This window comes from Sciurus carolinensis, chromosome 2, assembly GCF_902686445.1.
Source record: "Sciurus carolinensis chromosome 2, mSciCar1.2, whole genome shotgun sequence".
NCBI classification, from domain to species: Eukaryota; Metazoa; Chordata; class Mammalia; order Rodentia; family Sciuridae; genus Sciurus; species Sciurus carolinensis.
In genome coordinates, this window is record NC_062214.1 from 71,254,511 (window position 1) to 71,276,010 (window position 21,500).

A 21,500-nucleotide genomic window follows, 5' to 3' on the forward strand; every position below is an offset into this window, starting at 1 on the left:
ACCAGATCATAAATGGGATATCAACTTTGGTAGAATAAATCCTAGGAAACTGTTGATCTCATCTGTTGAAGGTAGATGACCCTGGAGAGGTGCCCAGGCCAAGAGAATATGCCTTATTCGTTAACCCAGAGTCAAGTGGGTACTTAGAACCAATGGGCCTGAGACCTAAGGTCATAAATAGCACCTCATACAAGTCAGACTTTACAAATGGAAAAATCAAGAGATATGGGCACAAACCGCAACTCATTCTGTAATTCCAAAACATGTGTTTTCAAGAGATTCAGTCTGGCCTTTCAATTTGCCCATCCCCTAACTGCAGATCCATTGTGCCACGTTAAACAGTACAGAGGTTCCACTAAACCTAACAAGCAATAGCACTTGGAAAAGATCTGCAATCTTCCTCCTGGACCCATGTCATCCCAGAGATGGCACAGAGACCTCTGCTCTTCCTCAGTCAAGCCAACATTGAGAGATGCCGTGTGGTCACAAAGCCCCAAAAATTGCTCTGGGTACAGAAGCAGGCCCTACAAAGAAACCTGCTCAGGTTGGAGGCAGTGGCACAGACCTTGGTCTGGCAACCTACCACCTTCACAGGAAAATACAAAACCACTCTCACAGGCAGGACCTCAAGTCACCACTGTCCACTAACATGATACCCCTCCTGGCATCTCCTTGCAGGACTCCTCTTAGAATGTAGTTCTCTTTCCTCCCCTCACTCACCTCATAGTTTTTCATACAAAGGACAAATCATGAATCAATTTTAAGGATAGGAAATTATGTTCAATCAATAAGCCATTTGGGGACTTACTATCCACATGCCCCACAGCATCCAAAATGTAGGAGACACAGCTGGAATCCCAGTGCACTCACCATCTAGTGAATCTAATTTAGAAGAACTTCATTTAGCATTAATAGAGCTAACAACTCTAAATTATCTACAAGAATAGCTAAGCCATAGAAGGTCCTCTATTTTTTTTATCCATGCCTCCTCCTTCTACTACATGAAAATAGTCAAAGAAAGCCCATCCAAACAAAGCCTTGAGTTACAAGTGCACGCTGCAACTACATCAACTGAGAAGGAGAGGAACTTGGCTAGTGAGAGACAGGCATATTCTGTCCTGTTTCCAATTCCTTTTGTTGGAATGACTGATCAATCTTTAGAATTTAAGAAGTCTCTGCATATGCAAATTCACCTGCTCCACCCCAGAACCTGCACAAAGGACAGAGAGATATTCTGTCCTTGGGGTCAACTGGGACCGCACCCAAAGTCACTTAATTTAGGACCAAGTCCAAGTCAACCAACTGTTTATCCCATGTATTTTTACTGTTCAATGATGATTTTTCCAAGAGAGTAAATGATATTATTTAAAAGACAGGCAAAACAAATATCCCAGTTCATACATTTAAAAACAAAGTTACCTATGTATGTTGTTATGTTGAATGATATTTTTTAAGATGTGAAAAAATTATACATTCAATTGTGGTGACCATACTTCAATAACATTGCTATGGTTAGAAAATGGCTTAAAGGTTCACAGGCTTTGTTCTCAGCTTGGTGGTACTAAGGTTGTAGAACCTGTAAGAGGTGGGGGCTTTGTGCAAGGTCAGAGGTAAGTAGATCACTGGGAATGCTACCTTCAGAAAAGATTAATGTGGATCTCAGGGAGTGAGTTAGCTCTTGAGAGAGCAGGTTGTTATAAAGAGAGGTTACCCCACTCATTTGCCCCTTCTGCCATATTTGTGATACAGCAAGGGGGCCTTCACCAGAACTTGAACAGGTGGGCTACCCAATTTGGGCTTTCAGCCCCCCAAACTATAAAATAAATAAACCTTTTCTCAAAACACAAATTACCCAGGTTTGGATATTTCATTACAGCAACAGAAAACAAACCAAGACAAATACACATTGTTTTCAAGTCTCAAATCATTAAAGGAATCACAGGGAAATGGATTGTAGTCATGGTTAGCTATGTGAACTCCCAAAATAAAGAATATTGCATCAGCTTCAGGGGTGGAAGTAGAGGAGCCTAGGGGAGAAGGGCATGTCACATCAGGGACAAAATGCCACAGAGTAGTGTCTTCTGCATAAGACATGCCAGGCCAGGCCTGAGCTTGATGCAAGAACCAGCAGAGTCTGCAGTAGGCAATTCCTAAAACACAAGCTCAGAGATGAGTTGGGCAAATTATTCTGGGATGGTTATGTCAGCTCTGGGTGCAGCAGAACCAGGGTCTTCTCAGAGATAGCAATAAGCTCAACCTGGCAGGGACAGATGTCTGTTGCCACTTCACACAGCCACCTCCTCTCTCGAGTAAGTTCCTAAATGCTTGTTTCAGTAACTGAGAAACTGAATCTAATCTCACATAGGACTGGTGTGTGGTCCAGCAGCACATGAAATGCTTCAGTAAGTTAACAGAATTAAAAGATTCTGAACAGACAAGGAAACGAGCTGCAAAGGTCTAACTTTATATTTCATATATCAGTCTAGCATCTCATTCATGTATATTCATTCAGACATCAAATTTCCATCATATTTGTAAGGAAAACCAGGTAAGAACAAACTATGCTGAAACAGAAAATATATCTTTGGGAAGAAAAACTCAAAAGCCTTTAAACCTATGAGTTTACTTTAGATTTATTTGCTTAAACTAAGAGAGATGTATATAAAACTTGCATTAGCATTAATGTATATTTGTCTTCTCAGAATATTTCATATCCTCAGAATATTAAACAGCATGTAGCAGAAAAATGTAATAGCAAGGACTGGTGTTTGGGGAATAAGAGGATTTTACTAGATAAGACCTTGGAGACATGCCGAGCTAACTCTTTTCTTTGCTACAAGGAAACTGAAGTATGGCCAGGCCATGACTTCACACCTCCCAATCCTAAGTTTATCTCCACTGCCAGTCCAGATATGCTGCGTGAAAGTCAGTCAGCTAAACACATCTCCATAACACAGGCAAGTAAAAAGACTATCCAGCCTTTCCCTGGATTTCAGCATTTTAAAGACTTAATTTTAACTCACTTCTCCTGACTATTACCATGAATGATAAAGAACTCCATCCCAAAAGTGTGATAAAGGTTCTGTTCTGCACTGTTCTGTCACATCCATGTTAAGACCATATTATCCTTGGTATGACACACAAATTTCCTGGGGGATTCAGCAGTCTACCAATAGCAAATTTCTCCTCTCAAGGCTCAAATTAAATATTTAATTTTCAAATTAAATATATCATAAAATGGACATGTATGTTTTATTTCCACTTAAATGCCTATGGACTTCAGGGTTTACTCTGAGTAGGATATTCTGTGGTCACCCTCAGTGATGGGCAGTTAGTAAAGGGATTTGATGATGTCTGTTTTTATATCTAATAGCACTTCCCCAATAGCCATTTACAGTATTCAAAGTGACAAAACTCATTCAGCACAAAACTGAAAAACATATTTTTCCCATTTGCCCCTTGAAATCAATAATTTTTTTTTCAGGCAGTTTCAAAGGAATAAGAAGCATAAGGAAATACCTAGTCTGGATAGTTCTCTAGCAGGCCCTCTATTAAACTTCTTTCCTCTCAAGATGTGATAGTTTCCTTTAACATGTGGGTTCCAGGAAGAACCTCAGGAGAAGAGTATTTGATCTTAGTAACACAACCAGACTGCGATAATCATCTAAGCTGTGAAAGATGGCCACAGCAGCTCGCTAAGGTGACTCTCAAGCAAGAACTGGTCTCTCTGAGCTCAGTCCCTACAAGAAAAAGTCTGAACACACACTTATAGTCAGATTAAGCACATTTAAATGAAAAGGCCAGTTGCCTCTTTTCTTCTGTTATCAGTTTCTTGGGGGGGAATAAAGGTCCATCAATTAAACATTTGATTTTTTCCATAAGAGAAATCCTGAGGTCAAAGAGGATGAGTAGGGCCCCCTGGGAAGTACCACAACTCAAGGGTCCATAGTTTAAGTCACTTAGGAGTAAAAACCAAGGGCAAACTTTAAAGGGGGAGGCATTTCCACAGGTTACCCTGGTTGGCACGCCTGTGCCGTCACCAGAATGCAGGCCTGCAGTTCCCTAAGGAAAATTCTCTCCTCTCCAAGACAACATTTTTGCCTTCACAGTCTGAGAAGGTACTGTATTCTCAGACTCAGATTATCACAATCTGGTTGTGTTACTAAAACCAAAGTCTCTTCTCTCCTCCTAAGGTTCTTCGGAGTTTACATGTAAAAGGGAACTATCATAACTTGGGATAGGAATCAACAGCCACTCTCCAAAAACATGGAGCTATTATTAAAGGAATCTCTCTGTCTGATAGAAGGAGGCTCACATTCTGGATGCCCAACCTCTATTAATTCAAGAATGTGACCCCCCCAACTCCCCACCGCCTACCCTTCAGTGTCCATCCCTTGTGCAGACAGCAGGAGAGGGGGAAATTGAGAGGGTACAGTATACATAGACATACACAAAAACGCACAAACCTGTGCACACACATGAACCTCCCTCCCATCAACTCCCCAGCAATCCTCTCCCCAGGCGGCTGGGTAGAGACCCTCCAAGTCATGTTTAGCATGCCCCCTGCTGGCCTGGCAGGAGCTGACTCAGTCTTTATTTTGTGGGCCTAAAACATGGATAAATGACCTTAAGATCCAGAGGGAATGGCAGAGAAAAAAGGCAAGACTATTAGCACCTTAGAAATGGAATACATGGCACTCTAAACATGAAAGGAAGATGAAGAGGCTTTCTAATGATTTTTTAAAAATGTTTTAGGAAATAAGTAACTAAAAATTAGGTAGAAACATATTTGAATTTTCACAAATACTACAGTGAATTAAATACAAAGCCTTATGGTGAATATTTTCACAGGTCTACAGGTGGGGAAAAAATGAATACATGGGTCACACTCATTTCACAGACTCAAGTTTTTAAGAGTTCACTGTCCAGAGTCCTACAAATCACTCTTCTTAAAATTGAGGACACTAATTACAGAAGAATCTCAGTCTTAAGAGCTCAAGTTCTAAAGCAACTATGTGCAGTAGGAGAAAAACTATGGAAAAGCAGTGTATTTGGGACCAGTTCCACTACAAGGCTTAGAAAGACCCTCACACAGGCATAAAGGTGCTCACTCAGAAGAAGGTTCACCTCTCCTCCTCTACTAGGGTTGAAGACCTTAGGAATTACTAAGGAGACACCTGCCACTCAGGATCCAGACCTAGGTGAGACTTGCATCTGGCAAGAAAGCAACAATTTCCATCCACTGTCACTGCAAATACCTAGGGCCTAAAGTAAACCACTGCTTTCAGAGCCCTCCACCCCCACCCTACACACCAATCCAGGGTTCAAAAGCTTCACATTTGTGAAAAGCTTCAAACTTTTTTGTGCATATGTGGCATATGATATTAAATTCCTTGCAAACTCAATATGAGCACACTAATATTTTAAGCCATCCTTATTTTAACCAATTAGGAGTTGCCATTAATTATTAAATACAAAAATATCAATACTTTTGTTCCTTATTGGATATCCTTTTGATACAATTATCTTAAGTAGATGTTTAGATTGCCCTGGGAACTTGCTTACTTTTATTCCCATAAGAGTTGTGCCCTAGGTGTATTACTGGCATTTAGGGAGGAATTTTCCCAGAACTTAGTGTGCCATACACATCTCCAGTGTCTGCACTCCCTGGGCCCTCTCTGGATATAGACAAGGTTTGGAGCCTGCTGGAACACACAGCTGCTGGGAGGACCCTAGTGAGGCTGGCACCCCTTGCCCTAGGGCAGTTCTTTTCCAGGCACACCCTGGAAGGCAGTGATGGAGAAGATCTGCAGAATTTCCTGAAGCAATCGAGGCCTGAAAAGATTTAGGCCCCACTGTGCACCTTTACCTGGACACATCATCTGTCTCATTAAACAGAATATCTTTTTAAATTGTTCCTCTCATAGCTCACTTCCATTTACAAAAATAAGGCAAGCACAAGCATGTACTGTCATACATGACTTTCTCCTATATCTGTGTGCTGTGGAGGAAGTGATTTGCAGATCTCTTGGAATCTAACAAGTTTCCGTTCAGTCATCTAAATCTATTAATTTTCAAGCCAATAGATAAAAATAAAAACTGTGAGGTTTTGAGTTAAGAAAACTGGCAAATCCGCTTTATTGCACAAAGATCCCAAAAGGCTGCAATAGCTTGCACCAAGCAGGAGGAGGGTACACTTGAGCGGTTGTGTCCAATGAAGGAAAGTTTTAGTTAATGATGACATCACTGACATCTCCCAAATTTAAAGGAGCACTTAAAGCACAGCAGATGCATTTTTTCCCCCTCCAGTGAGGAGATACTAGGGAAGGCCTCCGGGTTCACAGACAAACTGCATCAATGGTTCGACTGCTGTCCAGCTAGAAGACAGCGAGTAAGCGGTGCGCGGGGCCGCGGTAGCCCACACAACCACAGCCCAGGTGCCGGACTAGCGGCCTCGCGCTGTTCTGGCCCGGCCCTGCTGGAGAGTCAATCGGCGCCGCAGGACCCCCGACGCGTCCACACGGACAGAGGGGTCAGTCCGCCCAAGCCTGTCATCACGTTCCAGTGCAGAAGGTGAAAGGGCCGTGAGAAGAGAGCAGTCCCGACCCAGTGGGAGCGCCGCGCCCTGCCCGAGAGACACGAGCGGCGCCGGGCCGGAGCGGGTGGCCACGGCGTCCACGGGGTCCAGAGCCGAGCCCGCAATGCAGACGCGTTGGGAAACCCAGCGCGGGGCCCGCGCCCCCAGCGTCCCACACTCTGGCCCCGCGACCACCCGGCCTCAGAGCCCACCTGGTTCACCGCGGAGCCCAGGAGGGATCCCGCGCCGGCGCGCGGACAGCGCACCTGCCTAGTCTGCGGGCCCGGCCCCGCCGCCAGCCGGCAGCACCGCGGCCAGCGCCGTCTCACCTGCCGCGCCGCGCTGCTCCGCTCGGCCAGCCTGCAGCGCCGCAGTCGCCTCTACCCGACTTCCATTTTCTCTTGCTTTAAAGGAAAACCAGATCAGCTGTTTTGCTCGCGCTAGGGCTCCGCGGCCCCCTCCCCAGCTGCTGCTCGCGGTCCCGGGGGCCTCTCCTCCCCCGCCTCCTCCCGCGCTCTGCTCCGCCCCTCGCGCCCCTCCGCTCCGCCCGAGGCCGCGCGCAGCGCCCGCCTCCCAGCTCCGCCCGCAGCCACCCGGCGCGCGCCCTCCCCCTGACGTCACCGGTCGCAGCTGCGCCCCGCCCCCACCAAGCGCGAACGTGCGCGCGCGCTGCGCCGCACCCCGCCCCCGCCGCGTGGAGCCGGCCTTGACGCGCGTGCTCGCCATCACGACAAGCGTAGGGGCTCTGAATCCTCGGAGGACTCCAGTGCCCCTTCTACTTGCTGCTAGGCTCTCACGCTTGACCCTCGCGTCCTAACAGCCCGTACTGCAGGAAACGCTGCTTGCCTAGCTTACTTTTTCTATCGGTCTCTTGACTGTGCTTCTACCTCTCTTCCTAAGCACCGATTCGCTTTTTCTAAGCATCCCAAACTTTCTCCCATCTATCCTGTCTCCGCTCCACTTCCACGCCCTGCTCGGTGTTCAAATTATCAAGGCTAATCCGACCGTGGTCCTTTTGTCTCCGCACCGGGTTCTCTGACTCCCCCCAACCTCCCCATTTCTTTGCTCCTTAGTACTTTTTCATGGCACCACTTAAGTTGGTTCCCCTAGCAAAAGCCAACTCCTGCACTTTGCTCTCTGCCCGCTCTCACATCAGTCCTCTCGGGTAACTGCGCCCCCTATTCCAAGTAAGATTATATTGAAGGTAATTAATACAATCCTGATGCATTTCTTAACAAACGTTATTTTACAGGTTTAGGGCTTTATCCTTGGCCTTGAACGTTATGTTTGATAATGTTTAGCAATTTGGGTTTTTAATTAATATTCAGAAAAATTGGCTTTTTTGATTTAAAAACCTGTGATTTTAAACAATTGCTTGGATTCATGTAATCAGCAGCACAATCAGAATACATGACCCAAAGAACACGCTAATACTGTCCTTTTATAGCCACCCTGTCCCCCAAGTCCTAACCTCTGGAAACCCCTGGCATGTTCTCCATGGTTATGGTTTTCTCTTTGTGAGAATTCATGTACATGGAATTATTCAATACGTAACATTAAGGAAACTTCACCATTTTGCTTTTGAGATTCATTTGGTCGTAGGTGTCAATAGTTCTTTATATAGTCGAGTACTGATTATTTGTACCACATTTAATCTAGTCACTCCCTGAAGGATATTTGGTTGGTTCTAGGTTTTTGTCCAGTGTGAATAGAAATTTTACAAACATTCGCATGCAGGGTTTTGTACGGACAAAAGTTTCAAGTTAGTTGGACCAATGTGCACGCAGAGATGCTGCTGGATTTACAACGGGGTTATGCCTAGATAAACCCATTGTAAATTGAAAATATCTTAAGTCCAAACTGTATTTAAAACCTCTAACCTGCAGTTCAGTGGCTTAGCAACACAGTGCACTACAAAATATAAGGTGTTTACCTTTGTGATTTGGCTGACAGCTGAGACTTCTGTAGACCAGCATTGTAAGAAGAGTTATATAAAGATAAAAATTCAAAATTCAAAGTACTGTTTCTACTGAATGCACATTCCTTATGCCATTATAAATAAAAAATAAAAATCATAAGTTGAATTATCAGTAAGTTAGTTACTGTGTGTGAGCATATGTGCATATGTAAAATGTATATAATGTCATGTATGTGGCATTCTCATAGACTTGCAGTGTTACATCATTATTATTTCCTTTGTGATTTCCTGGTGAGAAACAATGTTGAGAATCTTTTCATTTGTGTATTTGCCATCTGTGAAGTTCATGTATTTTGCTTCTTTCTAATTGGGTTGTTGTTTTCTTGCTGTTGAGTTTCAAGAGTCCTGTATATATTTTATATAGGAGTATACAAATATATGTGCTTTAAAATATTTTCTTCCAGTATAAGGTTTGTCTTAATTTTTTAAGTGTCTTCTGCAAAGCAGAAGTCTTTTATTTTAATGAAATCTAACTTAACATTTTTTTCTTTCATGAATCACACTTTTGGTATTTGTATATAAAAACATCACCCAAACTAGAGTCACATATAATTAATTCTATGTTTTCTTCTAGAATTTTGTAGTTTAACATTTGTGATCCATTTTCACTTAGTTTTTGTGAAGAGTACAAGGAAGTTCTCTGTTTTTCATCCCCTCCTTTCCTCCTCCTCCTCCTCCTCCTCCTCCTCCTCCTCCTCCTCCTCCTCCTTCATTTTCTCCTCCTTCTCTTCCTCCTTCTTCTTCTACTTCTTCCTCTCTCTTATTTGTATGTGGTATGTGGAAGTCACTTAGTTTAATATTGCTTGTTGAAAAACAAAAACAAAACCCTACCATTTCTCTATTGAATTGCCCTTGCTCTTTTCCCAAGATCAATTGACTATATCTGGCAAGTCTATTTCTGGATTCTCTCTATGTAAGTGTATGTATTCTTTGATTATTATACCATACTGTCTTGATTACTGCAGCTTATAGTACATCTTACAGTTGAATAGTGTCAGCTTTTCAACTTTGTTCTTCCTTTTCAGTATTATATTGACTGCTCTAGTCTTTTGCTTTTTCACTTAAATTTTAGTATGACTTTATACATATCTACAAAATAGCTTTCTGGGATATGGATTCAAATTCTGTTGAATCTGTACATTGAGTTTGAAAGATTTGACATCTTAATGATTGAGTACTCCTATCCATGAATAGGAAATATATCTCCAGTCATTTCAATCATCCTTGATTTTTCCAGCAATGTTTCATAGTTTTCTGTGTAAGTCCTATAAATACTTTGTGCCTTTGGGTGTTGTAAATGGTATTCTTTATTTTAAGTTTCAATTTTTCATTCCTGGAATATAGGGACACAGTTGATTTTTGTTTATTAATCTTGAATCTTATAACCTTGTTATACCTGCTTACCAATTCCAGGATTGTTTTTGTGGTTTATCCACAAAGCATGTAATATTTGCTGTCTTCTAATAGAGAGAGTTTTATTTTTCCCTTCACAAACAATGTTGATTTTATTTCTTTTTCTTGTTTTACTGCACTAATTAGAACTTCTGTTATGATGTAGAACAGAAATGGTATAAGAGAAGAGCCTTGTCTTCTTAACTTTAGCAGGAAGCATCCAATTTCTTACCACTAAGTATTGTGTATCTGCAGGGTTTTTGCAATTTATTTGATCAAGTTGAAGAAGTTCTCCTTTATTTCTTTCTATTTTGCTGAGAGTTTCTATCATGAATGAATTTTGGATTTTATCATATTTTTTCTGCATCTATTGATATGATTGTATGATTTTTATTTTGCTAACTGCGTTGATTAATTTTCAAATGCTTGATCAGATTTGTGTATATAAATCCTACTTGTGGTTTATAACTGGTTATACATTGTTGCATTTAGTTTGCTAACATTCTAAGGGCTATTTTTATTCATGAGAAATAATGTATACTTCTCCTGTTTTCTAATTTTTTCTTGTCTCGTTTCCAGATAATGCTGGCGTGATAGAATGAATTAAAATGTTCTCTGCTTCTATTTTCTATAAGAGGTTGTAAATAAATGACAACATTTCTTCCTTAAATATTTGGTACAATTTGCTAGTGAAATCATCTGAGTCTTGTGATTTTTTAGAGTGGCATTAATTATTGATTCAATTTTATGATCAGAATAGAGTTATCTATTTGTTCTCATGTGCATTTTGGTATCTGTGTCTTTTATGGAATGGTTGATTTCAACTAAATATTCAAATGTGTAAGTATAGACTTTTTCAAATAATCTTTTATTATTCTTTAAATGTCTACAAAATCCACAGGGTAAACTCCACTTTCATTTCTAACATTGGTAACCTGTCTGTTTTTCTTGGTTAGCCTGGATATAATTTTATCAAATTAAATGATCTTTTCAAGGAACCAGCTTTTGATTTTTTCTATTGTCTTCTGTTTTTAATGATTTCTTCTTGTTTTAGGTTTAAATTGCTCTTTTTCCTCTAATATCCTAGGTGATATTGTGTTTTTTTATTTTCTGATATGTGAATTTAATGCTGTTTCCTTTCAAGTTTTTGTTTAATACCACAAATTTTGATGGTATATTTTCATTTTCATTTAGTTCAATATATTTTTTTATTATTTTTGAGACTGTCCTTTCACCCATTGTTACTCGGAAATGTACTGTTTCATTTCCAATAATTTGGGATTTTCTAGTTATCTTCTGTTCTTGGTTTCTACATTAACTCCATTGTGTTCTGAGAGCATACTTTAGGATCTATATTTTTCTTTAGTTTTATTAAGTGTGTATATAGCCTGTAATGTGGTCAGTGTTGGTGAATGTTCCATGTGAGCTTGGGAAGATTGTGTATTGTATCATTAGAGATACAGATGTTTATTACTAGTGTTGTTCAGGTTAACTGTATTCTTTCTGATATTCTGCCATTTGATCTATTAATTAGAGATAGAAAAATGTTCAAGTATCCAGCTGTGGTAATGAATTGGTCAGTTTCTCCTCTAAGGGTTACAATTCAAGGTTATGTTTTGCTTCATGTGTTTTAAAGCTCTTATTAGGTATACCGGGCCCTTTATGATTATGAGTTATCACTCCTCACTTTTACCTCTGATAGATTACCTTCCTTTCAATTCTGTTTTGTTTGAAGTAGATTTGGCTGCTAGGTGTTTTGTTTGTTTTTTGTTTTTAGTATTAATATGGCATATCTTCTCTTGTTCTTTAACTTTTAAGCAATTGAAGATTTTATGTTGGGCTGATTCTGTCACTCAGTGGTGGAGTGCTTGCCTAGCATGCATGAGGCACTGGGTTTGATCCTTAGCACCACATAAAAATAAACAAATAAAGGCATTCTGTCCATCTACAACAAAAAATTAATTTTTTTAAAAAAAGATTTTATGTTCATATGAGCTTCTTTTTCTGAGTCAAAGAATTTAATAATATTCTTTCAAATGTTACTCACCAACATTTTGGCATATATTCCTTTATTATTAGTTCGTTATAGATATTCATAATATTAGAATTCATTTTGATATAATTATATAACCATGGAACATAATTTGCTCCAATTTACAAGTTTAATTGTAGAATTTTTTATCCTCCATAGTTAGATTTATTCCCAAGTTATGTTATCTTTTTGAGGTTTATTGGGAAGGGGATAGTTTTCCAAATTTCAGCAGAGTCATTATTGGAGTATAGCAAAATGATTCATTGATGTACATTGATCTAGTATTCTGCTACTTTGTTAAATATGTTTATCAGTTTTATAAGTCTTCTGGTAGAATTTTTTAGGTCTTCTAAATATGGGACCATACTTTATGATCCCATAAAGATCATGAAAGATCTTCCTTTTTCCATTTGTTTCCTTTTCTTTCCTATTTGTATCCTTTTTCTTTTCCTATTTGTTTCCTTTTAATTTCTTTTCCTTGCCTGCTTGCTCTGACTAGAGTTTCAAGGACTATGTCAGATAAGAGTGGTGAAAGTGTACATCCTTGTTACTGTTTTCAGAGAAAATGCTTTCAGTCTTTTCTTCATTCAATATAATGTTGGCCTTGAGTTTGTCATATGTAACCTTTACTATGCTGAGGAAAGTTCCTTCTGTCCCTAGTTTCTTTAGTGTTTTAAACATGAATGGGTACTGGATTTTGTCTTAATAGATGCTTTTTCTCATCTATTGAGATAATCATGATTATGATCAATACATGTATTGATTTGTCTATGTTGAACTGACCTTGCAGCCCTGGAATGAAGCCAACTTAATCATGGTGAACAGCCTTCTTAATGTGTATGTGTTTTTTTTTATGTAGTTTACCAATTTTTATTTAAAAATTTTGCGTCTACATTCATCAAGAATATCGGTCTGAAGTTTATTTTCTTGATGTGCCTTTGTCTGGTTTTGGTATTAGGGTGATATCAGCTTCATAGACTTAATTTGTCAGTTCCCTCCTTTCAATTTCATGGACTAATTTGAGGAGGATTAGCATTAGTTCTTCTTTAAAGGTCTGGTAGAACTTGGCTGAGAATCCATCTGGTCCTAGGCTTTTCGTTGTTGGAAGGCTTTTAATAGCAGCTTTAATTTCATTACTTGATATTGGTCTGTTTAAGTTTTCTATATCCTCATGGTTCAGTGTGTGTAGGTCATTATGTCTCTAGAAATATGTCAGTATCTTTGAGGTTTTCAACCTTATTGGATTTTAAATTTTCAAAGTAGTTGCTAACGTTCCTCTGGATTTCAGTAGTGTTTGCGGTGATAGTTCCTTTTTCATCTCTAATTTTGTTAATTTGGATCATCTTTCTTTTGGTTAGTTTGGCTAATGGGTTATCAATCTTGTTTATCTTTTCAAAGAACCAACTCATTGTTTCATTGATCCTCTGTGTTGGTTTTTAAATTATCAATTTCATTAATATTGACTCGGATTTTAATTGTTTCTCATGTCCTACTGATTTTGGTATTAGAATATTCTTCTTTTTGTAGGTCTTTGAAGGGTAACATTAGGTTATTTATTTGTTACTTTTCTATTTTTTTAAATTTAAGAACTCTGGTGCTATGAACTTTCCTCTTAGAACTACCTTCATACTGTCCCAGAGATTTTGATATGTTGTATCTCTATTCTCATTTGTTTATAAGAATGTTTGTATTTCTTCCCTTTTTTCTTCTGTGATTTAATTCTCATTTAATAGCGAATTATTTAATCTCCAGGTGTTACATGGTTTTTTTTTTATCTTGTCTTTGATTTCTAATTTCATTGCATTATGATCTTATAGGACACACAGAATTATCTTTAATTTTTGTGTTTGCTAAAATTTGCCTTATTCCCTAGTATATGATCTGTTTTAGAAAACATGCCATGTGCCATTGGAAAGAAAGTGAATTGAGTTGTCAATGGATAAAATATTCTATATTATCTGATAGATCCATTATATTCATAGTATTTTTTAGTTCTAAAGAGTCTTTACTTTATGTCTGACTGACTCATCTAATGATCAGACAGGTGTGTTTAAATCACCCAGTCTATTATATTATGGTCTGTTTAATCCTTTATATTATGTTTTATGCACATAGGCATCACTTTGGGGGTCATAAATATTTATACTAATTATACTCTGTTGTTAGATGATTAATTTAACCAGAATGAAATGACCTTATTTTTCTTTTCTGATGAATTTTGGCTTGAATTCTACTTTGTCTGATATAAGAATAGCTGTCCCTGCTTTCTCTCAGTTTCCACTTGCATGGTATATCTTTCCCCATTCTTTCATCTTTGGTCTGTGAATGTCTTTATAGATGATTAGATCATCTATAAAGATGATCTGTTGTTAGATGATTAATTTAACCAGAATGAAATGACCTTATTTTTCTTTTCTGATGAATTTTGGCTTGAATTCTACTTTGTCTGATATAAGAATAGCTGTCCCTGCTTTCTCTCAGTTTCCACTTGCATGGTATATCTTTCCCCATTCTTTCATCTTTGGTCTGTGAATGTCTTTGCCAGGGTGTGTCTTATAAGCAACATATGGTTGGGTCTTGCTTTTTTTCTGGAAATTGAACCCAGGGGAATATTGCCACTGAGCTGCATATCCAGGTCTTTTTATTTTTAATTTTGAGAAAGGATTTTATTAATTGCTTAGGGCCTTGCTATATTGCTGAGGCTGGCATTGAATTTGCAATTTCCCTGCTTCAGATTCCAGAGCCACTGGTATTACCCTGCCCAGTGGATCATGTTTTATTAATCCATTCTGCCAATCCATGTCTTTAAGAGTTTAAACCATTTATTTCAATGTTATTGTAGAGAGATGATTTTTACCTCCAGCCATTTTGATTTGTTTGTATTTCAGACTTGATTCTCCTTTAATTGACTATTCTAGTGCAATTCATCCCTATATTGTTTTTTACTTTTCATTTCTTCTGAGTGAAATATTTCATTGCATTTGTTTTGTAGTTCAGGCTAAGTGGTTATGAATTGAAGAAACAGTGTTTCTGATTATCATGGAAGGTTTTTATTTTATCTTCAATACTGAAGAATAATTTTACTAAATGTAGTAATCTTGGTTGGCACTCATTTTTGGGGGGAACATGGTATATGTTATTTCTAACTTTTAGGATCTGGGTTAAGAAATCAGTTGAAATACAAATTGACTTACTTTTAAATGTGACCTGCTATTTTTCTCTTGCAGGTTTTAAAATTTTGTCCTGATTTTGGATGTTTGGCATTTTCTGATTTTGCTTATTTGGAGTTCTTTCTGGAGAAGATCTTTTCTGATCTTGCTTATTTGGAGTTCTATCTGCACTTTGTATTTGTATTTCCATCTCATTTGGAAAATTTTCTAATATTTCATTTAAGAGATTGTACATTCTTTTTTTTTTCATTCTTTTAGCTTATATTTGGAAGCCTTCATCTACCCCAAATTTCTTGAATATCCTGGTGATGGTCTCTTGATATCTTTTCTTTTTTGTAGACTTTATCTTCAAGATTATATACTTTGTCTTCAAGAAGAGAATCCATCTTCAAAGTGGTCTAATATCTTGGTGCTGCTTTCAACTGAATTTTAAATTTTATTTATTGAGTCTTTTGTTTTCAGGATTTCTATTTGGGGTTCATTTTCAGTATCTCTATATTTTCATTAAAATGATCTTTCATTTCCTTTATGAGGTTCATTAGTTATATCATCTTTAAACTTGTTGAACTTTTTATCTTTTGCCTTTCTAAATGTTTTCTCTGGCATTTTCTGCACTGTGGTGTCCATGGGGTCAGTTGTTGAAGTGTTGTGGTTTGTTTGGAATAGTTTTTTCATACTGTTTATATGTATTCATTTATTGATATGATTATCATTTCTTCTTTTATGCAAAGACTATTTGGTGAACTTCATTGTGTTAGGAGTCCCAGAATAGGCAAATATCCAGGTATTGATATTTTCACTCCATGTGTGCCCTCTTCTGTTCCCAGTATTAGCACCACTTTGAGATAAAATATTACATACTATTGCTACAGCCACTTTAAAGCAAAGTCATACACTATTCAAACTTATGAAAAATGAAAAACTTGTTTATACTGTTTTTCACAGTTCTTCTAATCGAGGGATAAATGCGTAGTAAGCTTCTGGAATAGGTTGAAAATTTAGTTTTAAATATAGTAAAATCATTATAACATGTGGGCTAAAAATGGGAGGAGAAAAAATTGGACAAAAGAAAAGAAGGCAAAAAATGAAAGAAGAAAAGGTAAGATGGAAAAGAATAAAACACACCTACAAAATCAAAGTTGATCTGATTACATATATATTCAAAGTTGACATCAGAATTATTTATAGTAAACCATGCCAAGGCAAAGGAAATTCCTACTGAATGTTGGTTTGGATTTCTTCTGGATTTGGGACCTTTAGAAAATGTCTATCACTCATTCATGTTGCATCCCCTCAGAGTTTCTGGGGCACGGGAGCCACTTCGCTGGTTTCTGTGAACCTCGTACCAGCTGGTTATCATTTGTCAGCCCAGAGGCCTGAGGCTGGATGCTCAGAGGGTGTGGTGTTGTGTCTGTTGACTATTTCTGCTGTGCGCAGGAGCTGAGGAATTCTGGCTCTCAGCTTTCACTCTGGCTGCCACAGATCACCACACACCTGCTTCCCTCCACAGAGTGGCATAGAGTCTGGTGTCTGCAAGTCTAGGACCTGTGGATATGGGTTCTCCATGAGTAGTCCATAGTGCAGGGGTGTCCTCCCTGACCAACATAGATTGGTAGGACACTGTCCCTGTTAGTGGAAAACAGACTCAGCCAGTTCACCTGGGTTCTCTTACTGCCCAAGGTTATGAACCATGGGTGCCACTCACCTCTACTGACCCAGACAGAGACAGACTGTGTCCAAACTCCCTTTGGCTGCAGTTATGAATCACAGGCACTGTACCTCTCCGTTCCCCAGGACTAAAATCCCTGTCGCTTGTTTCCAAGCTCCCACATGTAGCAGACACAAATCACAGACACTGTGCCCCTCTGCTGCCTGGGAGCAAGACTGCTTTTTTTGCCAGGTTCTGTTCTATCTCTTCCCACAGTTGTAATGTGAGGGCATCTGCTCGGTCTCTGCTAAGGCTCCCACTGAGGCTTGCTAAGTGCTGGGTTGGGCTAGCACTTCCTGGGGTTGGTATGCTCCACCCCACTCCTCTTGTTCATGGTGAGCAGGGAGGGAATTTCAGCAACTATTGGCTTCCTGTGATCCCTCTACTGCTTCCTTGTGGAGGAATTACTGAGATATACCACTGCAAAGGTACTACCTCTGCTACAATCTGAAGGTAGGGGGAAGCTGTGTTGTTTAGTTTCTTTAGGGATGCTGGCTAACTGTGGACTCCACAAAATGACCACCCTACCTGGCATGGCTTTCTGTCCACAATTTGGGTTAAACTGCTTTGTTCTCTTTCAGTGACCCTGCTGCTTCTGTCACATTGTAATTTACTCTGCTTTTCTTTCCAGCTTTGTCCTTCCACTTTCTCTCTCTTGTTCCTCTCCCCTCATCCTATACTAACCTGAGTTCAGGATTTAGGAACTCTGTCCTTATTTTCTGCTCATAAACAAACTTCAGGTCTCTCCTGGTCTTAGACCAGGTCTCAAGTACTGGGTCATAGAGCATTTATTTTGTCACCTACCCCTCCAGTCAACTGTTCCTTCACTACCCGCTTTGTGGGCTGTGGAGGCATCAAGGACCTCCACCTAGTTCCACTCTACCATCTTCTCTCCTCTGCATGGGCTTCTTATAGACAAAAGACAGTTGGGTCTTTTTTTTTTTTTTTTTAACCCACTCTGTCAATTTCTGTCTTATAATCAGTATATTTAGACTACTCACATTGAATATTGTTACTGATATAGATGGATTTATATCAACTATGTTGGTAACTTTTCTACTGATTTCCAGTGGTTTCTTTTCTGGCCTTATCTGATTTTAATTAAGCATTTTATATGATTTCATTTTATGTACCCTCTTAGAGTACAATTATACTTTTAAAAGATATTTTAATGGTCATTATAGAGTTAGGATATAGGTTTTTGCTAATTTATGTCTACTTTCGAATTCAACTTCACATGTATTATAGGTATATTAAACAGCATGTTTCAATCCTGCACTCTTACTTTTTGTGACAGAGCTGCCCTTCATTTCACTTATAATCACCCAATACCCTGTTAAACTTATTGCTTTAAACAGTTGTCTTTTAGATTAGTTAAGAGTAATAAAAAGGAGATCCAAGATGGTGGTCTAGAGGGAGGCTGCATTCCTTGTCCTTCGTAACTCTGGTTTCAGCAGAGGATATGTTTCTTGGTAAGGCAGTTTTGCCTTACCAAGCAGGATCGATAATCCCCTGCTGTTTACCCCCTTTGTCTGCTGTGATCACCTGCAGTCTGCCAGCATATCAACACCCTTTTTTGAGTGCAGATTGCTCACTGTCATGGCACCTATCATCCGCCATTTGCCTGCCTCTCGCCTGTCCATCGCTCTGCCTTACTCCTATTCATCAACCAACACAACAAGGTTCACTCCCGAACGTCTGACAACAGTCAGCAAACTGATCACCGACCGCCAGTGGAGCACAGTTGCCTGCTGTTGTCTGGAAGTCACTGTTACAGTACATGCAGGTTTGATTACATGTGGCATGCCGCCATTTTGAACAATAGCCAGGCCCCGTAGGACCGCTGGCCGGACTGACGAGCCCATCTCCAGGATCCCTCAGCCCGACCATCACTCCCTGCCTCCGAGGCCCTCACATTGACTGACTTCTCCCTGCTGCCAGGACCCCCCAGCCAACTGACCTGCGCCCTATCACCGGGACCCCAGACTGACTGATTGCGCCCGGCCTCCCGGATCCCAACATCCACACCAAACAACCGACCTCCAGAACCCCTCCCTGACCAACGCATCCCGCTACCGGCCACATCCTGAGCTGCAGCTCCCATTTGCCAAACGTTTCAAAGCCAGAGTGCCCATCTTGGATAATCCTGGAAGCTGTAACTCCGATCTTTAGGTGGGGCAAAAACCCATCCTGAGATGCCTGCTGGAGGCTTGAAGCTCCTTGTCAGGTAACCTCTCCTACATTAGGTTACTGAACTCTGGGAGGTTTCATTACTAAATGACTGTTATACTGTAGATTTTCTTTTTTCTCCTTATTGAAAAAATTTTTTTTATTTCTTTACTTTTTCTTGCTCCTCTTTACCTTTGTTTACTGGTTCCCTCAGAGTCTCCTTTTCCCTTTTTGCATGCTAACATCCAATTTCTTTTGATTATATTGCTCACCCTTTCTATTTTCTAGAACTTCTGTATATTCTTTTCTTATCCCATTAACAGCTACAAAACTATATCCCTCTGCATCCTCTTTGTGCCTCCATTAGAAACTGCAGACCTTATTGCAAATCAGTTTGTTTACTAAAGATAATAGTGAATTCATTCTGTTTATTATGGACCATTTTGTTATTGTCCTCATAGGGCTATTTGGTCTTAGGATTGCATAGTGTCAGAATTGGGCACTGCTAATATTGATCTCCCCTTAAGAAAGGGTTTTGGAACCTCTAGGGCCACTATAAGCCTATAGGGGGAAATCTGCAATACCCCAGATCTACACTTCTAGAGGGGAAGATACATGACAACATGAAAAAAACAAGGGAAGAAAATAATCAAACAAATCTAGATTCTATATTAATAGAACCAATGACAGTATGTTAGAAGAAATGTCAGAAAAGGACTTCAGATTATACATAATTAAGATGGATTCGTGAAGCAAAGGATGAGATAAGAGAGCAAATGCAGGCAATGAAGATAATATGAATAGCTGAAAGAGCAACTGCTGGGAGCAAAAGATCATTTCAACAAAGAGCTAGCGATTCTTAAAAAAAAAACAAACAGAAATCCTTCAAATGAGGAAATAATAAACCAAATAAAAAACTCAATGGAAAGCATCACCAAAAGATTAGCCCACTTGGAAGACAGAACCTCAGACAATGAAGACAAATATTAATCTTGAACAATAAAGTGGCCCAAACAGAGAAGATGGTAAGAAATCATGAACAGATCTCCAAGAACTATGGGCATCATTGAAAGACCAACTTTTAATTATTGGGATTGAAGAAGGTATAGAGATACAAACCAAGGAATGAACAACCTATTCAATGCAAATAATATCAGAAATTTCCCAAAGTGAAGAATGAAATGGAAAATAAAATACAAGAGGCTTACAGAGCACCAAATGCACAAAATCACAACAGATCCACACCAAGGCACATTATACTGAAAATGCCTAACATTCAAATAAAGATAGGATTTTGAAGGCCCCATGAGAAAACCATCAGATTATATATAGGGGGAGACCAATATGGATACCAGCAGACTTCTCAACCCAAACTCTAAAAGCTAGAAAGACCTAGAGCAACGTATTTCAAGCTCTGAAAGAACATGGTTGCCAACCAAGAATCATATACCCAGCAAAACTAACCTTCAGATTGAAGATGAAATAAATCTTTCCATGATACAAAAGTTAAAAGAATTTACAAATAGAAAGCCTGTGCTACAGAATGTTCTCAACAAAATATTCCATGAGAGAAAATGAAAACAACAATGGTGGTCAGCAAAGGGAGGAACTACCTTAGAGAAAAACCACTCAAAGGAGAAACCAAGCCAAGTTAAAAACCAAAAATAAGCCAAATGACTGTGAATACCAAATCATATCTCGATAATAACCCTGAACATTAAGGGCCTAAACTCATCAATCAAAAGACATAGACTGGCAGAATGATTATAAAGAAATACCCAACAATATGCTGCCTTCAAGAGACTCATCTCATAGAAAAAGATATCCACGGACTAATGGTGAAAGGATGGGAAAAAACCTACCACGCACGTGGACTCAGTAAAAATCGGGGGTTTTCATCCTTATATCAGATAGAGTAGACTTCAAGCCAAAGTTAGTCAGAAGGGATAAAGAAGGACATTTCATACTGCTTAAGGGAACCATAAATCAGGAAGACATAATGATAGTAAATATTATGCCCCAAACAATGGTACATCCCTGTACATCAAACAAATCCTTCTCAATTTCAAGAATCACATATACCACAACACAATATTCTGGGCGACTTTAATGCACTGCTGTCACACTAGATAGATCTTCCAAATGAAAACCAACCAAAAAAAACCATAGAACTCAATAACACAATCAATAACCTAGACTTAATAGACATATGTAGAATATTCCATCCATCAACAAGTGAATACACTTTTCTTCTCAGTAGCACATGGAACCTTCTCGAAAATAGACCATATGTTATGCCACATGCAGCCCTTAGGAAATGCAAAACAATAGAGATACTGCCTTGGGCTCTATCAGATCATAATGGACTGAGAATACAAATCAATGACAAAATAAAAACAGAAATTACTCCAACACCTGGAGACTAAATAATATGCTATTGAATGAAACATGGATAACAGAAACATCAGGGAGGA

The 21,500-nt window shown here is 39.1% G+C and overlaps 1 protein-coding gene across 4 annotated transcripts in view; it reads right to left on the reverse strand.

Annotated features, from left to right (window-relative positions):
- Otud7a (OTU deubiquitinase 7A) overlaps positions 1-7,097 on the reverse strand; it is a 341,701-nt gene extending 334,604 nt beyond the window's left edge. For 3 of the 4 annotated variants that reach the window (XM_047540192.1, XM_047540188.1, XM_047540189.1), the window contains exon 1: positions 6,907-7,097. The gene's annotated coding sequence lies outside the window, so the exon portion shown is untranslated. The other variant, XM_047540191.1, reaches the window with a different exon arrangement.
- Positions 7,098-21,500: the final 14,403 nt, after the last annotated feature.